This window comes from Xylocopa sonorina, chromosome 7 (genome assembly GCF_050948175.1).
Source record: "Xylocopa sonorina isolate GNS202 chromosome 7, iyXylSono1_principal, whole genome shotgun sequence".
NCBI lineage: Eukaryota > Metazoa > Arthropoda > Insecta > Hymenoptera > Apidae > Xylocopa > Xylocopa sonorina.
In genome coordinates this window covers 4,479,871-4,507,575 of record NC_135199.1, presented here as the reverse complement: position 1 = coordinate 4,507,575, position 27,705 = coordinate 4,479,871, and the positions used below count along the sequence as shown (strand labels likewise).

Below are 27,705 nucleotides of genomic sequence, written 5' to 3'. Positions count from 1 at the left end.
GCGATGCTTTTTCCACTTCCTCGATTTTGTTCGACGCGCAAGATGTAATAGTCGCTCGACTTCGTTCATAGCTCGCGACGTTTATCGTCGCGGCTGTACAAAATCTACAACAGACAAATGTTGCGGCAAGCAAGTTAAAAATTGAGGAAGATCGACTGTTCGACGGAGAAATACGTTTCGGTCAACTTATGGCTTTCGACGAATTTAAACGCGCCTGATACTTCCTCGCCGATAGGTATCGATTCCTGGGCGCGCCGCCGATGCCGCGACGTCGATATAATCGCGTTATTCCGGAAGTCGCGTCGCCGCGTGCACCTTCCGGCTCCTCGTTCCTCGTATTTGTCTTGTCTTCCGTTCTGCTCACAAAAGCGAGCCAACCGACGAGGGGGCTGAATATCCTTTTCTGAAGGGCGATGTACGCGGAAGAGGGTGGAAGGTGGACAGATAGAGGAGGCGTGGAAGACGGACGTGTACGTGAAGTGCAGGGTGCGAGGCAAAGGGTGCGGAAGAGCGTAGACGGGGAAAAGTGGGATGGAAGGAGGCAATGGAATTTGATATCGTGCGCAAGAGCGGGAAAAGTGGAAAAATTCCATTTGGTCAGACGTATCAAGCTCCATGTCCTCCTGGCGCAAAGGGTAGGGGAATAGGACGACGGTACACGCGGACAACTCGGCCAGACACTCGATACACCTTTCCTCGATTCGCGGCAGAAGCCTCGCTGCGATACTGTAGGGTCGAAACGGAGGGGGTTGAAGATTCATAGCGCCGCGGTGGGTGAAGAATTTATTACGGTTTTGGTGTATGGTCGGGCGTAAAGAATTCGTACGATCGGCTGTTACCATACCGAAAAATTGTTTACGTCTTTCATCTTATATCCCAGGGATGATACCAACGTTTTCGTTTTCGGTTATCCACCTCGCAAACCGACCAACGGTTTTGTAAAGGAACCCTCCCCTCGAGGAATCGTGGTTTGGAAAAGGGCCGCGAAATTTGATTTCGTTCGAGCAAAATAATGTTTACGTTCCGTTTAACTCGAACGATCGATCTCGTGGCAATTTTATCGGAGTCTCGTCTGGTATTCGAGACGTTTAGCCGTTGTTGATTTCATCATCCACTGGGTGTCTCGTTCGTCTCGCCACCCCGTCTCACGGGCCGTTAATTCTCGCAACGGCAAAAAAACGGCGAGCGACGAAACTGGGTGGTCCGTTTCCGGACTGGATGGCGGACGAGCCTCCAGTCCGAGTGTTGGCAAGCGTCGACGTCGTTTGCTGTTTTCGCGTACCGTCCCCGCTGTTCGTCCCTACGTTCGTCCGTTTGTGAAAGTGGAGAACGTCCGGGTCTGGCGAAATTAAAAACATTTACTTTCCGCGAAAGAAACACGGGAAGCGGGAGGGCCGCGGCGCTCTCATAAGCCGGTGACATATCTTGTAGCCAGGGAGAGAGGAGTAGGATGAGTTAAAAAGCTCGCGAAACAGACCGGGGGATGCGGAGGGTGTAGGTGGATGCTTGGTACACACTTTCGAGGTGTACACAGTCTCGTGCCAACGCCGGGCGAAAGTAAGCCCGGGGGATGGAGAGTGGGACGGGAGGAAGGACAAGCCGGGAATACCAGACAACTACGGTCGTGAGAATTAATTTGAGATATTGCGTTTGACGGGAGAACTGCGCACCCGGATATCGGGTGTTCTAAACTCGTTCGCGAGATCGTTTATATCCCGCCGATGAGTCCGATGAATAATACAGGATACGAATCAATTGCGCGCACTTTTCATAGATGGTATCGATACTTCTCTGATCGACCTTCAAGTGGAAGCATTTCGACTAATTCGCCGCTCGATCGCAAATATAGTTTCGAAGGTGACTTCACTCGCGTATGCATAACGAACGGGGGCTGTTCTCGCTACGGTTCCCGAAAATTAAGTTACGCGTCCCATCGAACGGAAAGTGGTTGAAACGATAGTTTGGTCTAAGCCGCTCCCCAAGGGGCGGCTCGTTCCGAAATCGAATGAAACTTTACGCCGTTGCACCCGATCCTCCCCTCCGTTAATCGGTGGCTCTCGTCAAAGCTGGAACAGCATCGAATCCAATTTCTGAATACCGAGCACAAGCACCGCGGGTACAGTCCACGTGACACGAAACAGGAATAGCTCCGGCTTGGAGGAAGCACGGTGATGGAGGCTGCGTAAGCAGATTACGCAACTGTGTAATTGAATGGGCACTCTAAATACCCCGGCCGCTAATTAAGAAGGCGATCAATCGATTATCCCAGCTGGCATCGATACACGGCCCATCCGGCCCTATTCCACCCCTATTCCACCCCCCGAACCCTCCCACACGGCACTCCTGATCCGCTCTTCTAGCAATGTAGCCCGTGACGCCGATCAGGGAATCGTAACATGGTTGCCCACCACCGGAGGGGGTTTTAACCTCTCCACCCCCTCCCATCGCGGCACTTGCCACCCCTGCTAAGTCTGTTATCAGCAAACCCCAGCCTCATCGGAGACTGGCGCTCGGCTAACTGCCGATTATTGCCGGCGGCATAACCTTCGATTAAAATCAACCCCACCCCGGCCCGTTTAACGGTCTCTTTAGGTTTCCCAATCAACGAGCTGCGCGGTAGAAGTACACCGCTCCTGTCTGCCTCCCGAGCTCACCCTCAATACCAAGGATTTTCCAGGTCCTTCGATTTCTCTTTCGCTATATTTGAATAAGGGTTCGTTCAAATATTTTTCTTAAATGCTCGGATCTTGGAGGGGTTAACTCTTTAGTCGTGAAACGGGCGTACTCGTGGGCTGGTCGATGAATGAGAAGTTTAGAGAGGAAATGGAACAAGTGGCGAAATATTTTAGCTGTCTTTCTTTGAATACTGGATCTGCACTTGGCTCGTTTCTGACGTATCCGGGTAACTGGTGAAAGCAGTTTCGATTTGCAAGCCATCGCAGCCAAGGTATAAGCATTGTTAACGAACTCGACGAACGGTTCATTTGCACGGTCTAAAATATAGAGGCGTTGAGCCGGAGCGTTTAGCGTCTTCCGGGGAAGATTATGCCTGGATGCGAATCGCTGATCCCACGGCCAAGGGGGCGAGCTTTCGAGGGATTTAAGAGCCGGATGATAAATATTAAAATAACAATTTGAATTCCACTTTCGTTCGAGCCCCGCTGGAATCCCACGGCGGCCGCGGTGGGTTTTGCAAGAAGGAAGGAAGGAGGTAAACCCTAGAGCGTGCGGATACTGTAGATTCATGCAATAATCATCCCGCGCGCTTAGTCTACGCTTTAGCGCGATCCATTATCATTTTTCCGCCCCCTTTTTATCTTCTCTTTCTATGCGAGAGGGTTCCTCGTGGCGGTAATCAAAGATAACGCTAATTCCATCGAGTAAAACGTGTATTTGTAAAGTTTAACGAGCCGTATCTCAAGTGTAACGTTCAAGCGGAATACTCGACTCGGGCACGTTGAAAGGAAATCGTATAAAGTCGCGGTTTTCACGACAGGTAAATGGAGTTTATAGACAGCGCGATCATACATAACGAACGATGACCGAGGAGGTCAGTGCACCTATGAATCCGCGGTTTTATCACACGGAATCGATCAGCCGGCGCGCAAAGGTTGCCCAGCATAGTTGTAGATTCGAATACGAATCCCATACCACTGCTATCCCTTTACGCGCCCTGTATCCTGCACGCATTCTTGCGCTTGACGCGCATCATTGGTCGCTTTGTGCCGGTCCTGCGCGAACGTGCAACTCGCAAAAGTCCATTCGAAACAAACTTGACCAGCAACCTAATATAGGAAGTGATCGTTCGTTTCTGACCACGGAATTTCCGTTATCGAAATCACGTTCGTTCCATCGCAACTGAACCTGACCGCCAGCGGAAAGTGAATTCATAACGGCTGAAAGCCCCGAACTTTTCGTTAATTAGATTCCCGGGCGAAAGGAGCGAGATCGACGCGGGTAAAATTGATAGGAAATTTTCCGTTTCACTCGAGGCACGATTACAAGCCGGTGGCGCGTTGAAGAGGCTGGTTAGGTGGTTTGGATATTAGCGTATCCCGAGGGTTGAGGGGGCGGAAGGCGAAGATCGGAGAGGTGCGGTGCGATGGTTTTCGAGGGTCGCAGAGGCCGAGGGGGAGGCTGTTGGTCGGGCATTCGCGACAAAGGCTAATTGCAAAACGCGGGAGAACCGCGTCGCAAACGGGAACAAGCCCATATTACGTCGGAACACACAACCAGCGATCGCTACCTTGCGCCGTGCTGCTTTCGGCCTCTTTCCACCGCGTACACCCCTCTGTCGAACATTGCTTTTCACCCTCCCGCCTCTTTTCCGTAACGCGTGTTACCTGCATGCGCTCTGACCGAGTAGGCTAATGGTCGAGGACGAGCCCGAGGTCAGGTGACGCCTCGAACTATGCGTGTATCGCGGAGAAACGATCCAGCATGGTCTACCATAGCTGGAACTATGGTCCATCAGCTCGCTAACCCCGGGCTTGGTATGGTACACGCGCAAAGCATCCCTGCACAGTGCCGCGCGACCAGGTAAACCTCGACCTCGAGACCGCATCGCATACAATTCCTCTCTGCCCCTGCAAGCGGCCCCTTTCACAGCGAATTCAACCTTCGACCGTGTCCCTTCTATTCTCTCTGTCTCCGCCCTTGTCTCTCTCTCTCTCTCTTTCTCTATTGGTATTACACGATCGTTCGTGCCTTCCTCGTTTGTCAGGTGCGTCGATGTTCACGCTTGTACAGCGGGCCGAGCGTCGATGCGCACGCGGTACTTCTCTCGGTCAACGGACGACAGAGGGTACGGCTTTCCGACCGGGTCCCGTACAAAGGTGTTAATTGACAATATCGCGAGAATGCGCGAGAATTGGCCGGAACAACGTATAACGACGTTAGAAAATTCGTTAACTCGATCGGGAAAAATGATCGATCGTAAGCGCCGTGCGCCGCCTTTGCCAGCGATCGCGTTCCGATAGAGCGACGGCCCCTCTGCCGCGTGAAATTTCGCGCCGCCTCGATGCGCGCGGCTAATTCGATCACAATGGAAGCTTTAAACGGGGCTTAATCGAATCGAACTAAATGAAGGTTATTTAGTCAGAATATTCGCGAGCGGCACGTGAAATTGATACGAGCCCTCTCCGGGTGATCGCGCGAGGGCGATCACGATGGAACGATCTTCGTTCCTTATTCCCGACACCGCCGCCCCGTCTGCGCTGAACGCGCGAAGACAAGAGAGAATCTTCGGGGGTCGAGCTTGCTAATGCCCTTGACGATTATGGATCGCCGTTCGTAATTGAATGGATAATTGAAACGATCCTTATCAAAGCTGCGAACGTTATGGAGCACGGTCACGGCAAACACTGGCTCGTCTGGCTGTAACTACGCCGGAACTGTGGCTCTTTCGCCTTCTCTTTGAATCCGCCAAGAACAGTCTCCGGTTCGGTGAATCAGCCGTTAATTAATCGATTAAATATTGATCGAGGAATAACGTTTTCGCGTCTCGAATCAAATTACGCGTTCATTCGTGCGAGAACTGATTTCGAAAACTGAACCAATCTAGAGTTCATAGAATGTTGCTCCGCGAAAATGCGAAGTTTGTACGACGTTCCAGTTTAAAAGTTGATCGGTGCTACCGTATTAACCGTATTTTCGATGTCAAATCTGTTCTTCCACGTGTTTTCGAATCGATACGAGAGTATGAATGCTTGCACCAACGTGGCCACAAGAGACGTCCGAAATTGAATTCCTTTCGCACTTAGCTCTCGATAAGGCTTCGATTACTATCTCGGAATTCTGTGATACTCTATAATGTCGCGAGATTGTATTCCGAACGGTGAGTTCGCGAATAGCGGGTTTTATGACCGTGGATGTCGAACGATGTAGTATACAAATTGTATGCTCACGCATAATTGCATAACCATGCTTGGTGTATATTTTACGGAAAAATAATGGTACATGGAAATTCTATGTATTCCAAACAACGTAGATCATTCCCTGGTGAAATTTCAGTTGTTACTTGTTGGTTTTACATTTAGAGGCAGAATTAGGGGTTGAAAAATTGACGTTGTTGATTAACAGTTATTTAATTTTGCATACAGGTTTTTGTTAAAAATGCACGATAACAATAACGATGGTGAGTAAAAAAAGCCACTCAAGGACCTTCCGCATAATTTATAATAGTTTTCCCCAAAGGGAGGAAAAACAGAGGACCATATTTCAGTCTTAACACGTTGACTGCCGTGGGGGATTTCGGTGACCAGCAACGCGACCAATAGTAAAATATATAGTTAGACTAAATATTGATATTTATAAATTTTTCAGTAATATCATTGTTACTACGATGGTTTAAAGAAATTAATTCCATATAGAATACATAATAATAATTTTATTAACACATCAAAAATTAACATACAATCTGTGTCCAAGTCTAAACAGCCTAGGCGAAAAAAAGGTGGACCGATACAATTTTAGTAAAATTACACACAACACAGTTTCCATTCTTATCCCATACGTTCTTTTTTATTAACTTGTATCGCAAGCAATTAAGTTTTTTTATACATGTAAAGAAATCTCTAACAATTTGCATACAATTATTATTCAAAGATTAAGCAACATCAAGTATAGTCCATGAGCGTCGAGCTTCACACTCTACATTTGTGCATTTCGATCGTTGTAAGCGCATTCGAATGGCTCTCTCCATTCGTCGTTCAATTTCGAGATCGATTATTGTCACCTGGCGTCTCTATCCTTTCCGGTAGACGGGTTTTTAGAAAGAGCCGAGAAAGGTTGGGAAAGCGCAAGATGGGGGTGAGTTACTTGGCATGCAGGACGCGTATACCCGGGGCTGAAATTCTGTATGGATTAAGTAACCCCGTGCGCGTAAGCCCGGATAGAATCGTGTACACGTACAGGGGCCGTCCTTTCGAAGCCTTAGGCGTACATTTTTAAACACCGTGACTATGTGAAAAAATCCTTGATTCACTCGTCGTTTAGCGAAACTCGATTTAACGCGGACTGCGCCGTGTCGCTTTGCACGTTCCCAGATTAAGAGGAATCGTCTTAACGACGTGTCTGGCTAATTTCGCCGCGACTAGCTTTTTCGCTCGGTTGCACTACAAACAGTTCTCCGTTTGCCTTTTCTCTCGTACAACGAAATTATATTCCCCACCCACCCAAAAAAAGAAGAAACTTAATGCCCCAAGTTGAAGTGTATTCTTAACTCGCGTTGCTTGAGAATCTCAAATGTTTAAATGAACGTAATGCACTCACCGCGAAATTGTTTCGCGACTAACTCGCTCGTGTAATGATAATACAAGATGCGAGGTGAAACTCGTCGCTCCCGTATCGCGTCGCGGGTTCTTTCGCGTTCTCTATCCATCGTACCTCTTTCCCCGAGGTTTTTCCTCGCTCGCGGCGTTCTTCTTAGCGAGTTTGCGCCAGCCGGGTGGCGAAAAGCGCGGGACAACGATGCAGGGTGACAACGTAATTCCGCGGCGGGAAACCAGGCCGCGGAAGATGCGTAAAGAGATAGCTGTCTCGCTGTGGGGCCGCTTAAAAATTTGCCAGCCGCGAGACGAACGTATCTGCCGGGGTGTCGTCCGCGGACGACCGTGTGAGAAAGTTCGCAGGGGTTGGTATCGACGTTCCTCGCGCTCTCGCACGGATACTCGGCAACAAGAAGTAACGGCGGTCCCTTGTTACGCCGTGCACGAGATAATAAACCTTTCGTCGAGACGACCATAACCGGTTAGTTGTTTCGCGTGGCTGGGTTATAAACGTGTCCGTTATTCACGATCACATTGGATGAAAGAACGTCGCGATAAAGGGGCGTATAATCGCCGGCCGATTAAATTTTGTTTAACGTCGACACGGAGTTAGGTTCTTCGGTCAGAATTGTGTGGGGAGTCCGCGCTTAACACTCCTGACACGTTTCGCGGGGAAAATAGATCCACGGTGGCGGCTGGATCGGAAATAGAAAGTAGCAACGACGCACGGGCGGGAGAGGGCGCGGGGAAGATGGAGGAACCGCGTATCGACAAAAATGGTTCGCAAATAGGAACGAGCCGAGGTTAAATTCGGCACGAGAGTCTGCTGTAAGTATAATCAATGCTTGCCGTTTTATCCGCTTTCGCGGGTACCGCGAAATAAACGTCGAGCGCGGTACGAGACAGCGAAAGAGGAGAACCGCGGAATAGCAGACGCGACTGGCTCCGCAGCGATATCTTTTCGAAACCGTCGACGTTTACCTCCACGCATATTCCGCGTTCGCTGACTCGTGCATTTTCTTATTTACCCGGCCGCTTCGTTCTGGACGGAACGTCTTCGAGCCCGGTTACCCATCGACTTATCGTCGGGAGTGACGTTTGATTTTGCAGCCGTACCACGCGGTTTCTTGCCGCGATGCCGCACCCGAGAGTATCTTTGCCTCGGCGATCCTCGAGACGGATAGCGAGACGGGAGACTCGAGGGGGAAGCGGTTTTGTTTGAACAGCCAGTTACCTTTGCCTATTAGGAGTCAAAGGGGTGGCTTCTCCCGTTCACTCGCCGATGAAATCTGACGACGCGCAAACTTTCCGACCGATATAATGCGCCGGCGACGTCGAGCGCTCCGCTGTGATCTTGCTTTTAGACCCTAACTACTTTGAATCTACTTGCCTACCGGTTTCGCGATGCGCCGCGATTCTAAGCCGAAGCCACCGGTACTTACCAACTTTCGAGAACGAACGCATTGTTTTCCACTTTTGCCCTGTTACGCGCTGTAAGACACTGGCTATGGTTTCCTCGAGACTAGATTGGATTTTTAATCGTTGATCATTTGATCGTAATTAGAAAATGGGACTGTCGCGGTGACGTTCATTAGATGACAGCATGGATGTAATTTGGTGAATCGCGAATCACTTAGAAATATAGTTCTTTAGCTCCTCTTCGAAATCGACTTTCCATACTTGCAAATTGTTAATCGTATATTTTAATTTCAATTTTACGGATTAAATTTGTTTAAGTGAATCATACGATGGTATAATATTTGACGTGAAGAATGAAGAGGAAGAAAATTAAAACGGAGCTCGAAATAATCGCGTATCTCTAAACGGTTCCCGTTCGCCAGGTTTCCCGATGTCTGCGTCGAAATCCTCGAGTCCTGGTAAAACTATCGACCTTTCCCCTTCCATTTCGTTCACTCGTTAAGGATGCTGTTAGCAACGCGAAATTGTCTTATCGCTAATGATTTCGCGAGCGAGTTAAAGTCGGTGTATCGATCGCGATCGGAGCGTCTCCGGTATCCGTGGCTGGAAATCGCGATAAGGAGCATCAATTTACGTCCGAGCATGTCTGGCTGTTGCTCGATAAAAATTGCAATTGCTGGCGGCTCGAGTAACTCGTCGTCGTACTGCACGCAGACGAAGAAACAAAAATAGACGTTTAACGAGTTTGGTCAGTTACGTGAAATTTCAGTCGTTTCTACACACGAGATGTATTTATCCAAGGTGATCAACAGCAGACGTTAAAGTTTCGTCACTGTAATTGCAACGCGAAATCCGCTGGCTCGATTCGAGGTGAACCGGTCGCATCCGACTGGTTACCGTCTCGAGGCGGTAACGACTCGAGGGTAAGATCGCGCGATCGACATTACGCCGCTGTCTCCGACCATTAATTAACATCGCGACTGGCTGATTAACATATTATCGCGGCAAGACAGCCGCCGGTGTCGGGAGGAAAGCCGAGTTGCTTGCAAGCACGGAAGCGGTGAGATTGCGTGGTCCGGATGAGGAGTAACGGGTGGGAACCGCGCGGGGATGGTAACGGGAAGGTAGAGGAAAGGAGGAAGTAGGGGACTGAATGCTGAGATTCAGCCTTTCAGAAACGAACAATAATGGCGTGGCGGTGGGTGCAGCTAGAGGTTAGAGCAGGAGGCTGGGGGTGGATCGGGGTTGGGACGCGGCGGAGGCGCTGGAGAATCCCTCCAGGCACGTTCGACTATTAACCCCGCCGAGATTCGGAAACGCTCGGCGACTGAAACCACCGTCTCTACATCCAACCCCTTCTAGGACGTTTGAACGAGACTTTCTACCCGGCCGCAGTGTCTCCGTAACAAGGGTGAACTCAATCCACGGACAGGCAGACGCCACCCGTAGTCCCGCGGATCAGTTTCCTCCGCCCCTCCGTTTCGCTCTGTCCCCGGTTTTCTGAACCACCCCGCAGCCCTCGTCCGGCCCTTCAGTTGGCATGATTAAAACAAAGTCGTCATCATTGTCGTCGTTGCAGTTACGGATGCCGTTTGACGATTCGCGAGCGGAATAGAGCCGAGCACGTAGCGACAACGGGGGACGATTTCAATCGCCAGTTGCCTATATATAGACTGGGAACTGTCTTCGACGATTCATCGATAATGCTGCCGTGAGGGGGGTCGGGGTAGTCGCGTACACGACGTCCGAGATTAAAGGAGAGACGTCGTCCTTCGATGCGACGCGTTTGAAAGTTTCATAAGTCGCCGTTCGGACGCGGAAGTGCTCCTTTCACCCGGGATCGATCGGGGTATATCCGCCGGAACAGGATCTCTTGTTCGGCACGGCGAATCGTCCGGGACGATTTTTCAGCGTAACAACTCACTCGCACGGTTTTAACCCGCGAGAGCCTATCGTCCCGGCCGCGCTCAAGTTCCCCAGATGTAGATAGTAAATAATTACGCGTCACGATAAATAAATTACTCTAATGGATCCGTGGCATGTACTGTCGACGGAAGATCGGGAACATGATTTCCAAGACGGTTTATTAATGATCCCCGGGTGTCGTATCATTGTATATTCATTCCTGCGTCCACGCCATCGGCCGGTTCCCTCGGCGGAGTTAGATAAAAGTGGGAAGCGCCGCGAAACAATTTGTTATCGTGAGCAATGATACAGCGCCGGGATATATCTTTACGACGTAGGGAATGGCGAGGTACTTTGCGCTGCGCGTAAGTTTTTTTGCGGCAGTTTCGAGTGATAAAAAAATAAAAAGACAGAAATCTCCGTTTTCACGCGATTATTAAAAATCCATTAAAAATTACCATTAACCGGTACAGATACGGTTCGCAAGTTTCGCGCGATACGGAGAGCCCGATGTAACTCGTTGCGTAACCGGAGCGTCTAAAAAATTTGTATTTACAGTTTCGAGACCCGGCGATATTCGAAAAATATTTTTATCTCGCCGCTCTGCATGCTCCACCGCCGCGATGCTATTCTTTTCGTACATGCGTGTACTGGTCAATATTCAAACGTTTTCCCTATACAACAATGCGGACGTTTTTATGCAGCACTGATATCCGCAGTGACCCAGAAAGATATCGAATGATACACGTTTTTCACCGATATCGAGAGTCATTGAAAATTTATGCGACACCTACGTACGAAATTCGAGATTACAAAATCTGCAGCGCGGTTACGTCGTTGATTGAGAAAATGTACGGACGAACGTACCCGCGGAAATGTATAGAATATTTGCGATCGATTTCGTAGCCATAGGTATAATACGTTTTCGTAAGATTATATTGCAGACTCGATGGGTGCCATTGGCGATAGCCGTATTTCAGACTTAGAGCATTATCATGGTATCGTGTGCACGAGCATGTTGCTGCTATCTATACCTACCTACCCACGGACGTTAACGTGTACTTGCGTTTCTAAATGAAATTCGTACCACCGTATCCCTAAGCAAACTTTCAAAATTCAACAATGCTCCACGGAGATTTTCTTCTCAATGGCCTCGTGTAGCGCGAACAGTTTTCACAGTCTTTTTTTAATGACACATCCGGGGGTGATTAGCAGATATACATGTATACCTGTAGCCTCGTTACTTCGAACCTTAAATCCACGATAATAATTTGATATTCGAGCTTGTATAGTTTACATAAAGGAAGGATTAACGTTTATCATTCCCAACAGTATTCCTCGTCACATTAAGCCCGTAATTCTTCAATGTCCGCCATTCTAAATACCACTCTTCTTACAATTCCGAGCATCGGAACATTAACAACGCTCGAGCAGCAATCGCGAAATGCTCGAACGGTGGAATTTAAAGGAAAAGCGATTTTTCGCGGACGGAGTCGGGGTTAAGCCGGGGAACTCGCTCTTTTTCGCTTATCGGCTCGATCGCGCGGCTCCGGAAGTTCACCTTCGCATGGTCGCGGAACGCGCACACGCGCGCTCGCCTAACCGGCGATTCAACGGCTTTCGCCTTTCGAATTTATTAGCGGGCTCCGCGCATTAACAGGCACGTAACTCGAGCGCGAGTGTTTCCACGTCGGGGCGCGAAGTCGCGCGGCGCCGGTGCCTGCGTTTCGAAACTTCCCCGAACTGCATTGTGTCGGGATACATATTTCGAGTCAGTTGCTTTTGCTTTCGCCCCCACCATTCACTTTTCCGCAGCCAGGCGCCACGATCGCGTACAGGCAGCGTCACATTTCCACGGCGAGGTTATGTACAGAGTTCGAGCAAGTTGGAATTTGTCGTACGTCGGGGCGAACGACGGGGCACCTGGCCGTCGCGGCGGCCGCGAACGCTTCCGCGAGCGCGAACAACGGAGACAGTTTCGACCGAGTCGTTGGAGAACGCGCGAACGAGCCACGTACATCTGCGTGGGCTACGGCTGGCGAAGGCAAACTGGGACAATTTGCTGTAATAATCCGATAACTGATAATATTGCCAATTCGACTGCGGTCGAATTGCTCAGCGTCGTTATCGCGATTATTGTCACGCTTTCTAGGTGGGCTATTGATACTATCCAAAGAATTATGTATAGATATCCGTTCCTTTGGACTTTTTTTTCTTTTGCAACAACGAGGAGGGTTTACAGTTGCGTTGTTGTTCGAATTTTATGATCGTAGGGATTCGTTTGTTCCGTCGCGTCGTGGCGCGAAGTTCTGGTTACGCATAGTTCGAGACTCAGTGATATAGCCCGAATTAATTGAGATCGCTGCGATTCAACAACGTTCTCCGATTTAACTCTCGATGTAACTTTGACTCGATCCACTGTTCTTGCCGCTTCGATTTCCCACCCCCGTTCTAATGCCACGCGCAAAGACTCGTAATTCCAACTTCAAACGTTACAGGCGTCCAATGATATGCCTACTTTATAAGCTCTCGCGCAGCCCTATGTTCTATTTTGTGCCGCAACTAAGTTTAATATCAGCGACATTGAGAGGCAAGATAGAAAAGTTTTATATTAATGAAAAGTAAAGGGAATTACGAGATAATCAATTTCGTCGAATCAAAGAGAACCGGAACGTGGATGAATCGCTGTTCGAAAGAACCTCGAATCAACGCTGGACGGTGAAACGCGTTCGCTAAGTTTCCAGGAATTAGTTTGAGGATTGATTGATTTCCCACGTCGAATCGTCTGTATAGATTGCGAGTATTGCTGCTAATGGTGGCGAAAAAAGAGACGGGACGGCGAGAAGCTAACAAGAGTGGAACTGATATTCCGTCAGTTAGCCACGGAAAAATCCTCGACTGTATTCAAGACGGCGATTCGATTGGTTCGTTATGGTTGACGTCAATTAATTGAAACGGGGATGCCTGGTTCTGTCACAGAATCTCCTATCCCCTTTATGCCTTCTAACAATTAGGTACTCGGGAACAGAATATGCATCTAGTTTCTCTATTCATACCATTCAATCTAGTTGGTTAGAAAATTATGATTCGAACGTAGCTATCGGTTTAATTGCCTGTCCAATCAGTTGATTCGAAAGCTTTATAAATATACGATCGTGCCTGTTCCATCGTTACCGTTCCAGCGGTTTCTAGTAACGTCCATCAGGTTCTAATAATTTCGACGGTTGAAACATGCATAAATTTAATTTCGTCTATAAACGCGATAGGAAACGTCGAGCGTTTCTTGGCACAAGCCACGTTGGTTCGAGTCGGACGATTATAGACGATCGAAAAGAAGAGCCACAGGTAAGAGGTTAATTCCTGGATCGATTAGAACGTTCTCCAGTCGCAGCGTAAACTTCCGTACCGTGTCGTAATTCCTCCTGTGCTCGTACACGCTCGCAGCCCGGATGCCTTCGTCGTAAGACTCGAGCGTCCGCGCGACCTTCCTTCCAGCGGGGGCTTAAAAGATACCGTGGCCGGCTCGCGATTTTTTCTCGTTATCTGTTTCACCTGCACAAGCAGCGCAGGAGTAGCGAATGTCAGGCATAAAGTAGAAGGAAGACTCTCGTCGGCTGATTCACCTGGCGCAGGCGCCGCGTACACCGCCTCCCATCTCTCCCTGCCTCTGTTTATGCCCTCTGCACCCCGAGCCACCCCTTTATCGCAATGGGAAACCGAGGGAGACGGCGAACGCGTACGACGGAGAGGAACCGAGTCGGGTTTCGGGTTTGGGGTCGGCTCATAGTCGAACCGTGGTTCAGTCGGCCGGCGAACTCGCGAGCCGAGCCTTCGTTTCGGTGACGTTGGTCCCTCGTCGTCGACGGCGACGCCGCTACCCGTCGTAACCCTCCGTTCAACCGGCGCGATGCAAACGACGCACCCTCGCCGTCGTGGACGCACGTTTCTTTAACGCTCGCCGTGTCTCGCGAAGTCGCGCGATCGTTCCGTTCACCATTCGTGGCCCTGGTCGTTGACGAGTGCAGAAAATAATTGATTTCGCACGTCGTCGCGCGTACAGATGCTCGAAGGTGCGACCGGTAACGAGGATATGTACAACGGAACAGCGATCGAGGTGGAGATGGTCGATACGAGGAGCATCGTGGATGGAGCTATCGGGGATGCTGAGCAGGATCACGCGGAGACTATGCGAGTGTACAGTGGATGAAGTGGCGTTTACGGGGAGTGTAATGTGTAGTGCGTAGAACATAGAATACGTAGGACCCTCGAAATCGTTACGACTAAATTGCTACGAGGCTAGGAAATCCATTAACTTCTTCTATATTCGGTGCTCGCCGAGATCCGCTCGATTTCCTTCATTAATAATCCAGCGAGTGTCCGGTGGCCGGGGTTCGATGAAACTTTTTCCACGATGTACGATCCTACGATCCATTAAAGTCCATTAAGCGTCTGGTTCTGGCACGGCCGGAAGTTGGAACGATCTCCGCGAGATCCCGATTGCGCTCACGTACCGTGCGTCGCGCGAACGAGAATCGTTATCGGCACACGTATCCGCGAACACATCGGACGCGACGCGACGCAAAAAAATCTAACCTGCAAGAATTTCGACCGGCTTTACGAGCGGGACGGGTCGATAGAAAACTCGCGATGCCTATACCGTTCAACCGGTGGCACGCATTATTCTAGGAGATATCACGTTCGATCTCGAGAGCCTAAGGGAAACGTACGGCCTCCCCTCTTGTTATGGTGGTACCTAGTTTAACGTTTACGAGGAGTGGAGAAGAAACATATCCCGCGGAGGATCGGTGAAACGTGTGCCCAGTGAGAGGACCGGTAGGAATTTTTTCCCTGTTTTTCCGACTTCGTCCTTGGAGAGTGAAGTGTCGCGTAAAAGAGAGGGAAGGATTACAAAGGAAGAGAAACACAACGCGTGTTAATTAAAGGGCAGGAGAGGCCGGAGGGAAACGGACAGCCAGCCTGACAGGTAAATATTTATCAACTCCGTGGCACGGTAAAATCGCAATTTCAGAACCAGCGTTTTTCTTTCCCTCTGCTTCACCTCTGCCCATCGGTAACTCGCTGCGCGTGGACAGCGAGGACGAGCACTGTGGTAAAATGCTGAAGCCTGCGATCCTTCAAAATTCGATGTGGTCGTCGATCGAATTTTTCGGCTACCGATTCATCTTGATCGACGGACTTGTAAAAAGAAAGAAATCGTTCTATCGTCTCGAATGCGCTTACGTTTTCTCTTTTTCTTCTGCTTCTTGGATATGCGAGGATACCACGGGTCTCCCGTACGTTCTTCCTGCCGCGTACGAATTTCTGAATCGTCGTACGTTTACAACTCCCGCGACTGGTTCCTTTTACGTGAAATTGGATTTTCGATCTGTCGCAGTCATCCTTTCATTCGATTTCTCTCGTAAAAAGGGGACGTCGGGTATTTCTGTCTTCCGTCCTTTAAGTCCAGTTCTCTTTAAGTGTCTCAGTTGGAGTGATGCATTACCCCGTTGAATCGGACTTGTTTACCACGTCCAACGTCGGACGACGCGTTTTCCCGTTTTTTAGGAATCGCTGCACTTTTTCTCGATTTTAAATTCTGCTAAAAATCCGGCTATATATATGAAAACGCCAGATTTCTCTCCGTTTCCACGCGTTTCTTCTCGGGCTGATACCGTCGAACAATAGAGAATAGGATTCGGCATGCGAACACGTACCACCGCGCCCGCACGGCACTCGACGTTTTACGTCCTGCTGAATTAGAATCACGGGAAGTCACGTGACCGGACGCGTCGTACACGAGTAATCGATCTGCCAGGAGCCATAATTCTTCCCCACTTTACGTTCGCCACGATTTCTACGTGTGCCCACCACCCCACCGCCCAGCCACGTATCGTTTCGAAACACGACGAATTAATGTTTTTCGTTTGAAACAACCGCAGCGGCAATAAATCATTGAAATTTTTTCCGCGCCTCCCTCCGACCGGATCGCGTCGGGCCGCGCGTTTCGTCGATTCCTTCCGCGACCCGACGTTTTATACGCGGCAATTTGACGCCTCGTTAATACGGGCCGCTGATATTTTTTACGCGGAACCGATTGACCGACGGTATAACATTCGACTGCCGGTCACGAACGTAATAGACGTGATCGGAGTTTTACAGTTAGTTGCGGGAACCGGCGAACTTCTCCCCTGCCGCGCAACCCGGTTGCACGCTGTAAAATCAGGGTCACGGTCGGTTTTCCCGATCGGTTTTTCTCGTGTCGTGGAAAGCTAGTGCGCGTCATATAAGCTTAACGAAATCTGGTACAGCATTGTGCGATGATCCGTCGTTGCATTCCATTCGTGGTAACACCGAATGGTAACTCCGTGAGACGTGTTCATCATCGTGCAGGCTTGACATTGCAGTTTCGTCGCGGCCTTTTTCGTGTATACTATATGAAGTACGACAAGAGAAGCGAACGCCTCTTTACTCTTAGAAAAATATCGATTAACGTTCTGAAATTTGTCTTCTCAAATAGAAACTTTTTCGTTCAGGCTCCGTTACAAGAACCGTCTCGATCGAGCACGTAACGCTCGTCGAGTCGCCGGGCGAGAGGTTTACGATTCGAGTCTTATCTCGCGGCAATTTCGCGAACATTACCGGTCTGAATCCGCGCGAAAGTTTCGTCGGCTATGTTAGCCGGGCGTGTATCCGCTTAAGTTCGCACGGCATTGGCGGAATCGATTGGCAAGCCGAGGCGGTTGTTGTAACGATGACGCTCGAGATAAAATCCTGATTGGACGAGTAACTTGGAAGCGGAACCGTAACGAGGCTTGCTCGTGAATTACGCGAGCTCTATCCGTCGTGCTGATCGTGCGCGGTTCCTCGAACCGCTCGTGACGCTCGTACGGGGGAGCAACGGTTAACGAGCCTCGTCGAGGACGTCTCGTCAGCGTATCCGTGCCGTTCTGAAATTCAATTTGCAAACCGGGACGAACAACAACGATAATCGAATGGAAATATTAGGATTTAAACGATCGCGGCATTTACGCGCGAGGAAAATAAATATTGAACGGCGAGATCGCATTGTTTTCGCCGGTTTAAATACACCGGGAATTATTATCATTGCTGTTACGATTATTTGCGGAATTAACAAAAGGGACGGGGTTTTGTGCGCTCCGTAAACGGGAAAATACTATTCCCCGGCCCGTAGCCGTATCGATATTTATCAGTAATCGTCCCGGTGAGCTTTAATCGTTTGTTATCGTTCATTAATACGGGGGATCTTTTATGAGAGTCAAATGAGCCATCCCTTTTTATCTGTTTTTTGAATCGCGCCCACGCAGATAATCGTGGCTCGGAATTATGATAGGCGTGTAGTTAACGAGGATGGGAGCAAGGGGAACGAGCCCGTAACGAGTCAGACGCGCGCCGCCAGTGGGTAGTATCAACGGTTCGGCGGGCTTGGGATTCTCTTCTCGACGGGTAATTAATTACGCCGTTTCTGTGCGAAACTTTTGTTCTCGTTTGATATCAACGACGCGTTTTCTTTTCCACGGGGAATCGACGGTATTTCAATTTCGTAATTGGCGTACTTTTCAAGCGAATCGCACATGCGTAAGAAATCTTCGATTAAGTCACAGTCGAGTCGTCTTTCAACGATTTTTTATGTTTGAAGGCGACGTTTGGAGTTTGAGGAAATCGAATGGTTCGTAGTCGTTCAGAGGGTACGTTCGTTTCAGAACACGCGATAATGACCAGGTGAAAGAACTATCGCGTTGGTGAATGTAGTTGCATGTAATTACGGCAGCACGCTGATAAAATGAAATTACAATTATCGACGATTGCCAAATGTAATTGTCTTTCGTCTGTCGTCATTTATTTTTAATGAACGCCCATCACTCAAAGAAGTAATGAAACGCTTCCTACTCGTACCTTCGCATCGTGCTTTAAAACACTCCGCGCTTACTTCGCTTACACGAGGCAACGCGTACTGGTTACACGTGGAACTATGATTTATGAATGCCTTGCGTTGTTTGCACGTAGGTGTTAGTTTCTTCATTAATTAAAAACATATTCAACGTTAAATTAAATTCTATACAAAGGAGGTTCCGCAACACATCTGTATCGCATTGTTGCTTCTCTTTAACGTTTATAAAAGTTTCAGTTTCGCAAATTAAGGTGTCGAGTATTTCGTGAAATATGTACAGTGCCGTCGGTTTTGTGCGGTTTCACTGTTGTATTGCGTTCCGTTTTAAAAATTGTACGCGTCGCGCGTCGAAGCGCATTTCACTTTGCCACTCGAACACGAGAATTTCGAAATTATAAAACAATCGATTAAATCGTGGCATAGAGCGTGAAAGTAGTTTGAACAAGCATCCGGACAGAGAGTAAGTGAAAATCTCGATCCATTATCGTAAGTTTCCCGTAAAGTATCCGGCACTCGTTTCATTGTCGCATTTGTTACGCCGCTCGGTTAATCAAGAGGCTGTTCACTTCTCCAACTTCGCCCGGGCTCCCGTTTTATTTTCAATATTCGACAACGTGATGTCGGCCACGTTCTGTTTACGAGCGAAAAGTTCTTGGCAAGCCGCGGGCCCGTGGAATTATTCGGTCCAAGGAACAGAAGTCGCGGCGGTTGTCCACGGTGCTCGTTAACAACAATTCGTAAGTTCGAGCAATTATTCAACGAGGTAATTGGACCGCCCCGAAAATTCCCGGGTCACGTACCTCGAACGTTGACTCGCGGATAAGAAAATAATTTCCTTTGCGCCGTTGCGTTCGTTTCGTCTTGTCTCCGTAGTCGTAACTCGCAACGAGCGGCGTCTGGTTTCCCGTGGAACTTTTCGAAAACCGCGTTTCATTTCCGTCGTAACAAAACGAACGCACGCAAGAACTTTCGACGATAACAAATAAGGTTAACAAGGGTCCGTGTTCATTGTGTTCGATAGTCGGATACGTGGTTACGTGGAACTTTTAATTCAAGTTGGGATTTCCGACGGAATGATCATCTCTTGTTTCACGGGGATACAACTTCGCGGGTATAACAAACGGATGAACAATAACGTTGTCTGAATCTCGTTTCATTTATTTTCTCCTATCGGTTCATTAGCACTTTTGGTAGCGTTATTTCGGGAATAATGACAAGTGGTAACGGTAGTGCGCGCTGTAAAATCAATATTTTTCGAGGAGGATCAACGAGGAGGGGATTTTCATGACCATACTTGAAAACTGGAATGATTTAAATGTTTAATTGATAATTTCACTATTCCATTAATAAATCGATACATCTGGTATATCTTTTATTTAAAAAAAAAAATAATTCTCTGTTCCGAAGATTATGGTTTATCTGTACGTTGATATCTTTCGAAAAGTAGGAAAAGTTACCTTTTGCGAAAGTGCTTCGTTTTACATCGTGTAAAACGCTATTTTGAGAGTCGTCCGTGTAATCGTTTGTGCATCGATGGTATTCGCAAGGGAAGCAAACAAATTCGAATAAATTTTCTCGTTAAAACTTTGTATCGTAGATAAAAGATGAGCGGATAAAAAAAGAAACAAGAGAGGGTAGCAGAGTCTACACTTGCGGTGGTATTAATATCTCAAATAATGGTGTATCAAACTCCGACGGTGGTTTTTCGTAGCTACCTTTGAAAGCGCGGACGGCCGTTGATTAAGTTCTCGTTAAAACTTCCCTTTGACAATATTTATTTCATCAAACCAAAGTAAATAAGTATATAAAACGAGCATGCCGACGACCAAAGCAATTTCATTTCCCGTAGTCGAGTTTCCCCCTTTATTTTTTGCTCCTCCTTCCCTTTGCTCTGTTTGGTGGAACACGATGCATTTACTTATAATTACTTCAACGAAACAACCTGCACGGTTTACAGGCCGTACAATCACGTACAACGCTGAGGAAGGAGGTACGAAATCGTATTCTGCAATGAATCACCCTTCGCCAGGCACGATGTAGGAACGTCGAAATTCTTGGTTCACGGTCAACCAGGGTGTCCCAGCAATTATCGTGTCGAAGGAGCGTAACGCGATTAGTAAACGATATAGACAATGTTTCACGACAAAAACGCGCGGTGCGCGCCGCACCCTGTACAAGCATCAGAGGTAGCCTGTGAAACGTGATTCAAGATGCATTTAAGGTAAATGCCTACTTCCATCTTCCGAGTAGAGGAGCGTCCCCCTCTGACCGCGCAGCGTTCGTCGCGAGGCACCACCTCCGAACCATGGCCTCTCTTACTCTTTCACGGTGAGACCGCAGCCGCAGCTATCAGAGGAATCCGTGCACTTTCAATTAAAGTGACGCAGCTCGGCTGCATTAAGGGCGCTCGAGGCTCTACGGCGTTATGGCTTCAATTAAGGGTTAGAGAGGATGCGATGGAGGCGCGGAGCTTGGGAAACGACAGGGGCGCGCGAGGTGACGATGGTGGGCCTGCCTGCCGGTTTCCCTGGCATTTACTCGAAGGCTCGACGAAAGGCACCGAGCATCGTCGGCCGCGTCTCTCTCAGCGTTCAGGAACAACGACGACGAGCTGCGCGACCGCAAGGCTGAAAAAAGAACGGTCCAAGTATCTACAAGCCGGACAAAGTTCCATTTAAAAAGCTAATTAACTTATCCAATTACCTTCTCGCTAGCTAGGAGGAGGGGTCAGCTGCACTCGCGACGAGCAAGATGGAAGATTCAACGGTCTCGTCCGATTTCTTCCTCCGTTTATTCTCTCTCTCTCTCTCTCTCCCTTCTTTCGTTCTCTGTCTTCTCTCGTGGAATTCCACGGGATTTCTCGCGATCCGCGCAGCGAAAGCGAACCGTTGGCACGACGATAGGACGGTAGGGTAGAAGAGGGCGGACCGTGAAAGAAGGTCGGGATTAAGGGTGGAAGGAGCAGGGGAATCAATTTAGTCGCGACTTACCCGATCTTTTATGAGAAAGTGCACGGATTACGGGGCCGCAAGAAACACAAATCGTCCCCGGGTAACGGCGTGCTGATCCTCTTGATTAATGACTCCCCTTTGCCCGCCCCCTGGCCCCGACGTTTCTTCGGATGCACGCGTTCTCGTAAATCGCGAGCCCTCCGTCCTCGCAGTTGTCGTCGCGTCCACGCTGAAACCCCGCGGCCACGCGTGTAGCGGATGTATATACGTGTGCACCTCGGGTATTCGCGCGGCCCCGTTCCATTCGAGGCCTTCCGGATACGGGAACGTACGAAACGTGCCGCCAGAGATGAGTTATTCGAGACATATTTGTCGATCGTGGTCGCCGGTTGAATTCAAAGCGGGACCGGATTAAACGTGACTATTATAGCTGGATGTTCGATTGATCTGGATTATCCCGTTGCACGGCGATATTTTTTTCCTGGCCCTCTGTCGATGCGCTGACCCTCACCTCCCTCGAATACAGCCGCCCCGCGACCAGGTGCTCCGCGCAAATAATCACGCGGCGGCGTAAACCGGCACAGAGAAAGAGAGAAAGAGAGGGAGAGAGTGAAAGAGAGAGAGAGAGAGAGAGAGAGAGAGGTGGAGAGACCCGTCTGGATTTGCGGCCCTGTATATCCACACGTGAGAAAATATCGTGTTTACTATGCCTGATCAAATAGTGCACGCGCCTATCGTGTACCGGTCGGCGCTGACCAGCGCCTCTTCTTCGATTTATGCCCTCGATTGTTCGTGTGTAAATGCAGCGGCAGAACGTATCGCGAAACACGGTACAAACGTTTGACGAGTGTAGAATCGCGCGATTTTATTCGCTCGGTTCTATATAAATTCGGCTAATTTTCATCCCCTAGTTTCCGTGGATCGAGCCAGAAAACGAGCAATTCCTCTCGTCGATAGAGTCGAGAATAATCTCCACTTTTGTTCCATCGAATCGTACAAAGTGCATCGCGGCAACGACTATCAAGAACGAAACGGCAAAATAATCGGGCGTTGCTCGCTGGGAACGAATGGAGCGTTCAATTTCCCCGGAATAATTGCCAGCTAAATACAAATGACCGTTTCATTCGGCAGCCTCGTAAAGCCCCCCAGCGCGAGCTAACGGATCGCTCCACCCGCTGTCTGACTGAATTCCGACTGGTTCCACTGCGGCCGGTGGAATTTCTTCGTTTCGTCGGGAACGGAAACGATGCCACCGAACGGGGCGCAGATAAGGCCGCGCGCGAACATGCCCACGCGTGTCACCGGAGTATTAACCTTTCCAGGCCAAGACTGCGACCTGACATTCTGGCCCCGACCCGCGCCGATATTTCGTCGGTTACATACCGGCCGTAGAACGAGCGTCGCGTGTACGTGAATCACATTCTCCATCTGCACCTCGATATGCGCCGCGGTTATGCGAGGCTCTCGATGGGGATGCAGCTAGCCAGCTCGACCGCGTTCTTTTTAATCGCGGACGAAATCAGCCGGGAATTCCGTTGTTGGCCCGCGGTATGCGAGTCACTCGGTCACAGGATTCGGGAAAAACGTTTACCTAAATTCCACGTCCACTTCGTTCGTCTTCATTCGATAACCGTTACTTCTCTCACGCGACGGAACGGACACAAGCTTTGACGTACGAATCGGTATCTTGATTTAAGTGGTACAACTCGACGCATCTAATTCTCCGGTGGTACGCACCTTGGCTCTTTTACGTAATCCTCGCCCTGCAATGATCTTCGCAGAGGCACTCCGTCGAGTTTCTCTTTGTGGCGGGGCACTGAAGAGATAAAGACGTCTTGTCTCTACGGAACGATGCGCAGTTTCCTTATTCTCTGTTCGAGAGATTTCCTTCTTGACGAAGCCGCAGCGAGTTGGCTTGGATTAATAGCGCGATCCGCGGGCTCTCGTCGGGACGCGTGAGTAGTGGATTCGTTGGTTGGATATGTGTAGCGAATTCAATCGTGAATTGAACATTAAAATTAATTACACGTAGATAGTACAATCGTATTTTTGACGAGAAGGTTTCATTCGTCGTTACCAGTGTTGGAAATATTTCGATTTTTTTCGATGATATCGAACTCGTTTTTTAACCGTGGTTTCTATTAAGAAGAAATAAAGAATTTTCGAGGGATCGAAGAAATTTCACAGCGCGAAGGAGAAATTTATATCGTCGTAGGTAATATCGCCGCGAATTAACGGGCGATCGCGCATAATTCACCGGTGTCACCGCAAAGTACTCTCCTTGAGCTATGATCGCTTTATTATCTCGCGATTACGCGCACCAGTCCATTTGCATTAATTATCTTCGCTGGCCGCGAAATAGAGCCGCGCTCGCCTGGTTCTGCTGGTGACATACTTAAGCAACTGGTAAAGGATATAATGAATGTACCGGTCAGTCCTTCGCGTCTCGGCAACCGGCCGCAATTATCGTACAATTCCAGATAAGAAAATTCAAACGTAAAAAGAACCCTACGCACCACCTGACTCTGATTTAAATAGCTTCCAACCGGAAAACACGAAGGAAAATATCGAGTGAAAAATATTCCAGTTAAAGAATCTGTTATCTCGATTTACTCTACCTCAAAAGAATTGACGCGAGAAATCTAATGTTTCTCTTTCAGTCTGTTTTGAATACGGCGAATTTTACAGAAGAATGATCGACCCAATCAAATTTTAAGTTACATTGCAATCGAAAATCGTCGAACCAAGAAATATCCGTGGATAAAGGATTAATCCTAGATGACCTTAATCCGTTTTAGGTTTAAATCGCGGGAAACGTTACGCGAGAAACGTTATACCGGTAGAAGCTATAAAAGGGACGATTTTACTAGGATCATAGCGAGCTTTTGGTTCATGGCGCATCGACAGGTTGAAAATAGCTCGCTGGTAAAGGGTATTGTCGTTGGAACGACCGCGTTGGTCACTGGAGAGACCCTTTTATATCCCGACGAAAGACACGAACCTCCAGAGAAAGGGCGATCGAGCCATACTGCAAACTCTCGTGTTATAGTAGAACCAATCTTCGACCGTCTCACTGCCTGAGCAACGGGTAGGCGAGTGGGCAAAGAGGAAGGGCTGGGTGGCGCAGGAAGGCGAAGAGAGAAAGGAGAGAAAGGAAAGAGATTACCTCGCGTAAAATCGAGACGGGGCGACTTTTCGACGTTCGCGAGTCGTCGCGTCGACGAGTTCCTTCCTCACTCTCCTTTCATCGTCCGTAATTCCGTTCGTCGGGCCATCGTATAAGCTACTGGTCCTGACAGACAAAGGACCTCTGTAGCGGATTTTCCTCGGCGAACTACTAACACGTTCGCCCGCAAATAGGGCGCGCATCCTGCACGCGATTCTGGCGACAGCCGAAAGTTGAACGAGGATGCAGGGACAGGCCTCTCTCGAGGGAAACAATTTACACCGATCACGTTTCTTGCTTTCGGTGGCGTCGTCCTCACGGAAACGCCGCGCCGCTCTCCCGTGAGGCTTTAATCATTGTCCAGACTGTATTTCGATGGCGTTCTAGTCGTCCGTATAAAAAGAAAGGAAACGATTTTCGAGCGTTTCATTTTAATTACTTCGAGCACAAGGCGTTCCCTATTTTTTATTTCTTCGTTTTTCCATAAAGTTAGACAAACGTGCGAATCCGTTCAACAGCGCATTAAAGCCCTCCGGAAGGGCAGAAATCGCGAACAACAAGAAGCCGATAACCCCCCACCGCGAAGAATTTCGAGTGAAATTTTATCGTCAGCCACCGACCCAGCCCACTCTGTTGGCGACCCGCCCCTTTCGAGGGTCGGAAACATAAAACCTTTCCATGCAAGATTCCACGGTTGTGCTACCGACGTCGGGAAGCGACACAACAGGGGGTGGTAAACTTTCCTTTTTTTCCTTCTCATCGCCGCTTCACTCCAGCCAGACGTTTCTTCTCTCGTCCGGAGAGGGATTCGTCAAGCAATTTGCGCGGGCGAAAAAAGAAGTCGGAGGACAAAGTTTGTGGTCGAAACGAAGGGGTCGCAGGCTGACGGTAAACCAAATTAAAGGCCACGCGAGGGGGCGGTAAAGCAATTTCGTAGTCCCGCGGCGGGTGAACGCGAAGAAGCGTTTCTACGTCACTGGATAGGAACAGGCGGAGGGTAATGGCGAGAGACAGAGCCGAAGCGAGGGACTCGCAGTCTCTCACCCCCGTCGTTGCGACCCACCACCGCGTCGAATCCCTCGCGCGTGCACGAGGGATGCACGTTTGCGCGTAAACCCTCGTAGACACTTAAGCGCTCACGTACGCCAGCCAGTGCCGGAGTTTTCTCTCAGTCCGGGCGCACGATAGCGAGAAAGTCAATCCTGATCTTGTACTACTGTCTTCTTTCGAGAACGTTCGCCCTGTCGCGATACGAGCTGCGACCCGACGAAAAATAGAACCACCGTGCGCTGGGTTTAATGGAACGTATTCTTACAGACGAATCGGTGGAATCGAGGTGGATTCGTTGGGACGTTCGTGGCAGGGACGTTGATGTTGAAGCCTTGTTTATTGTCACTGCTGCTCGACTAAGCTTTTTTATATTTCATTGTTGCGCAGTTGGAACAAGCGTAAATTTTTTGACACTTCAATTTCACTTTAATTCGTTCATCTGCGCTCGTCGAGACGAACGAGGATTGGTTAAATAGATCGATAGTAGGTGGAGGAACAATTGAATCATGGCTCGCGGTACGCGGATTTATGTGGAATTTATGCGAATAGATCGCGCTACGTTATTGTAAACGCGATCTGGTACGTAAAAGGGGCGGAGGATCGATCCGGTGCACACGCTCTTTCGAGAATGCTTCGAGACAAATTGTTTTCTAGAAATAACGAGTGGCTCGATGTAAAAACGAATGTGGGTCGATCGATAATTCGAGCGCCGTGGAAAAACTTCTCGACAGCCATCGGTTAATCTGCATGGAGGATTTAAATTAAGTTTTTGCCGAGTACCGCGCGCATTCACGTTCGAGAATTAAAGTTATCGATTACAGCGGCCGCGGCAGGACACGGCGAACTTTTAAATTAGAAATTAGCGCATCGAGTGCCGGCATCGATTGCTGGGCGGTCCTAATTTCTCGACCCCTACATTTTTCAATACCGTAGCGAAATCACCGCGTGAAAGCGAGCAGAGTGTGTCGTTGTGAATTCCTCGTTGGTGGTACGCGGAAACGGGTCCTAAATTTAAGAACAGTTGCTTTTCGCGAGCATGAATCTCGCATGATTTTTTGGAAAACTTTTTGTCCAGCGGCCAGGGTTTTAAAATTGATGAAGGCGCAAGAAAGTTTTGCTCGGGTCGGATATGTTCGCAGAGCCAGCGGATTAAAGCGTCGTATCTTGTCCGTGATAAATTATTATAGGTTATGGGGAAACTTATATGGAATTCTGTATTGCGAACCTGACAGCTCGAATTAGAGTGTCCGATAAAATCCGTTTCTCTCTACGTTTCCCTTTTACTCTGTAAGGTTCCGGATGAAAGTAATCACCGAGAAAAATGTACGACCCGAAGCAATCGTTAATTTTCGATGCAGTGAAATAAGCAAGGAAATCGTCTTGGTTAATTCTATCAGCCGTTCACGCGAGGCTCCGTTGCCTCGCCCTTTCCCTGCCCATCCATATAACGTGCCGTTTCATCGTTTACCCTCACGACGTCTTTTCACACTCGTGTGTCAGCGATGATGCCTATATAACCTGTACCCGAGCTCCCTTCCTCGACTCGATTCTCTTATACCTTCTGGCTGGGGCATCGCAGGAAAGCCTTTATTAAGTCTTCAACTTCACGGAACACGCGGCCGTCCATCAGCCACTGATCTCGTTCTCATCGATCGTCATTAATCTTGGCGTTATTGCAGCGAATTGAGATAGAATACGAGAGCCGCGAGCAACAAATTCTTTTCAAGCTTCAACGGATGCTCGAGATTTATCCAGTTGAAGTTATTTTATTTAGGAGACAAACAGTTCGATCTGAAAACTAATGCCCGTCGAAGTTCATTTTTCTTTATGGACAGTCAAACGACAGTATAAAAATGGGGAACGGATAATCTCGATTGTAGACAACTCGCGTGTTAAAAAGGTAAAAGTGTCGGGGGGGTAGCGAGTCGACACTGGAAACGCGAGACGAATCACGACGGAATCCGCTTGACGGAGGGAATTAGAGAAATTTTGCGAGAGGAAAGCAGAGCTAATACCGCTTATCCCGTTAAAATTCTG

The 27,705-nt window shown here is 48.8% G+C and overlaps 1 protein-coding gene across 14 annotated transcripts in view; it reads left to right on the top strand.

The window, feature by feature from the left end:
* The window catches only part of LOC143425434 (agrin), a 371,036-nt gene that overhangs the window by 44,926 nt on the left and 298,405 nt on the right, over window positions 1-27,705 (top strand). For 6 of the 14 annotated variants that reach the window (XM_076898191.1, XM_076898195.1, XM_076898194.1 and 3 more), the window contains exon 1: window positions 15,386-15,576. The exons of the other annotated variants lie outside the window; for them this stretch is intronic. The gene's annotated coding sequence lies outside the window, so the exon portion shown is untranslated. Of the gene's footprint in view, window positions 1-15,385; window positions 15,577-27,705 lie in introns of those variants that run through there. 14 annotated transcript variants of the gene reach the window in all.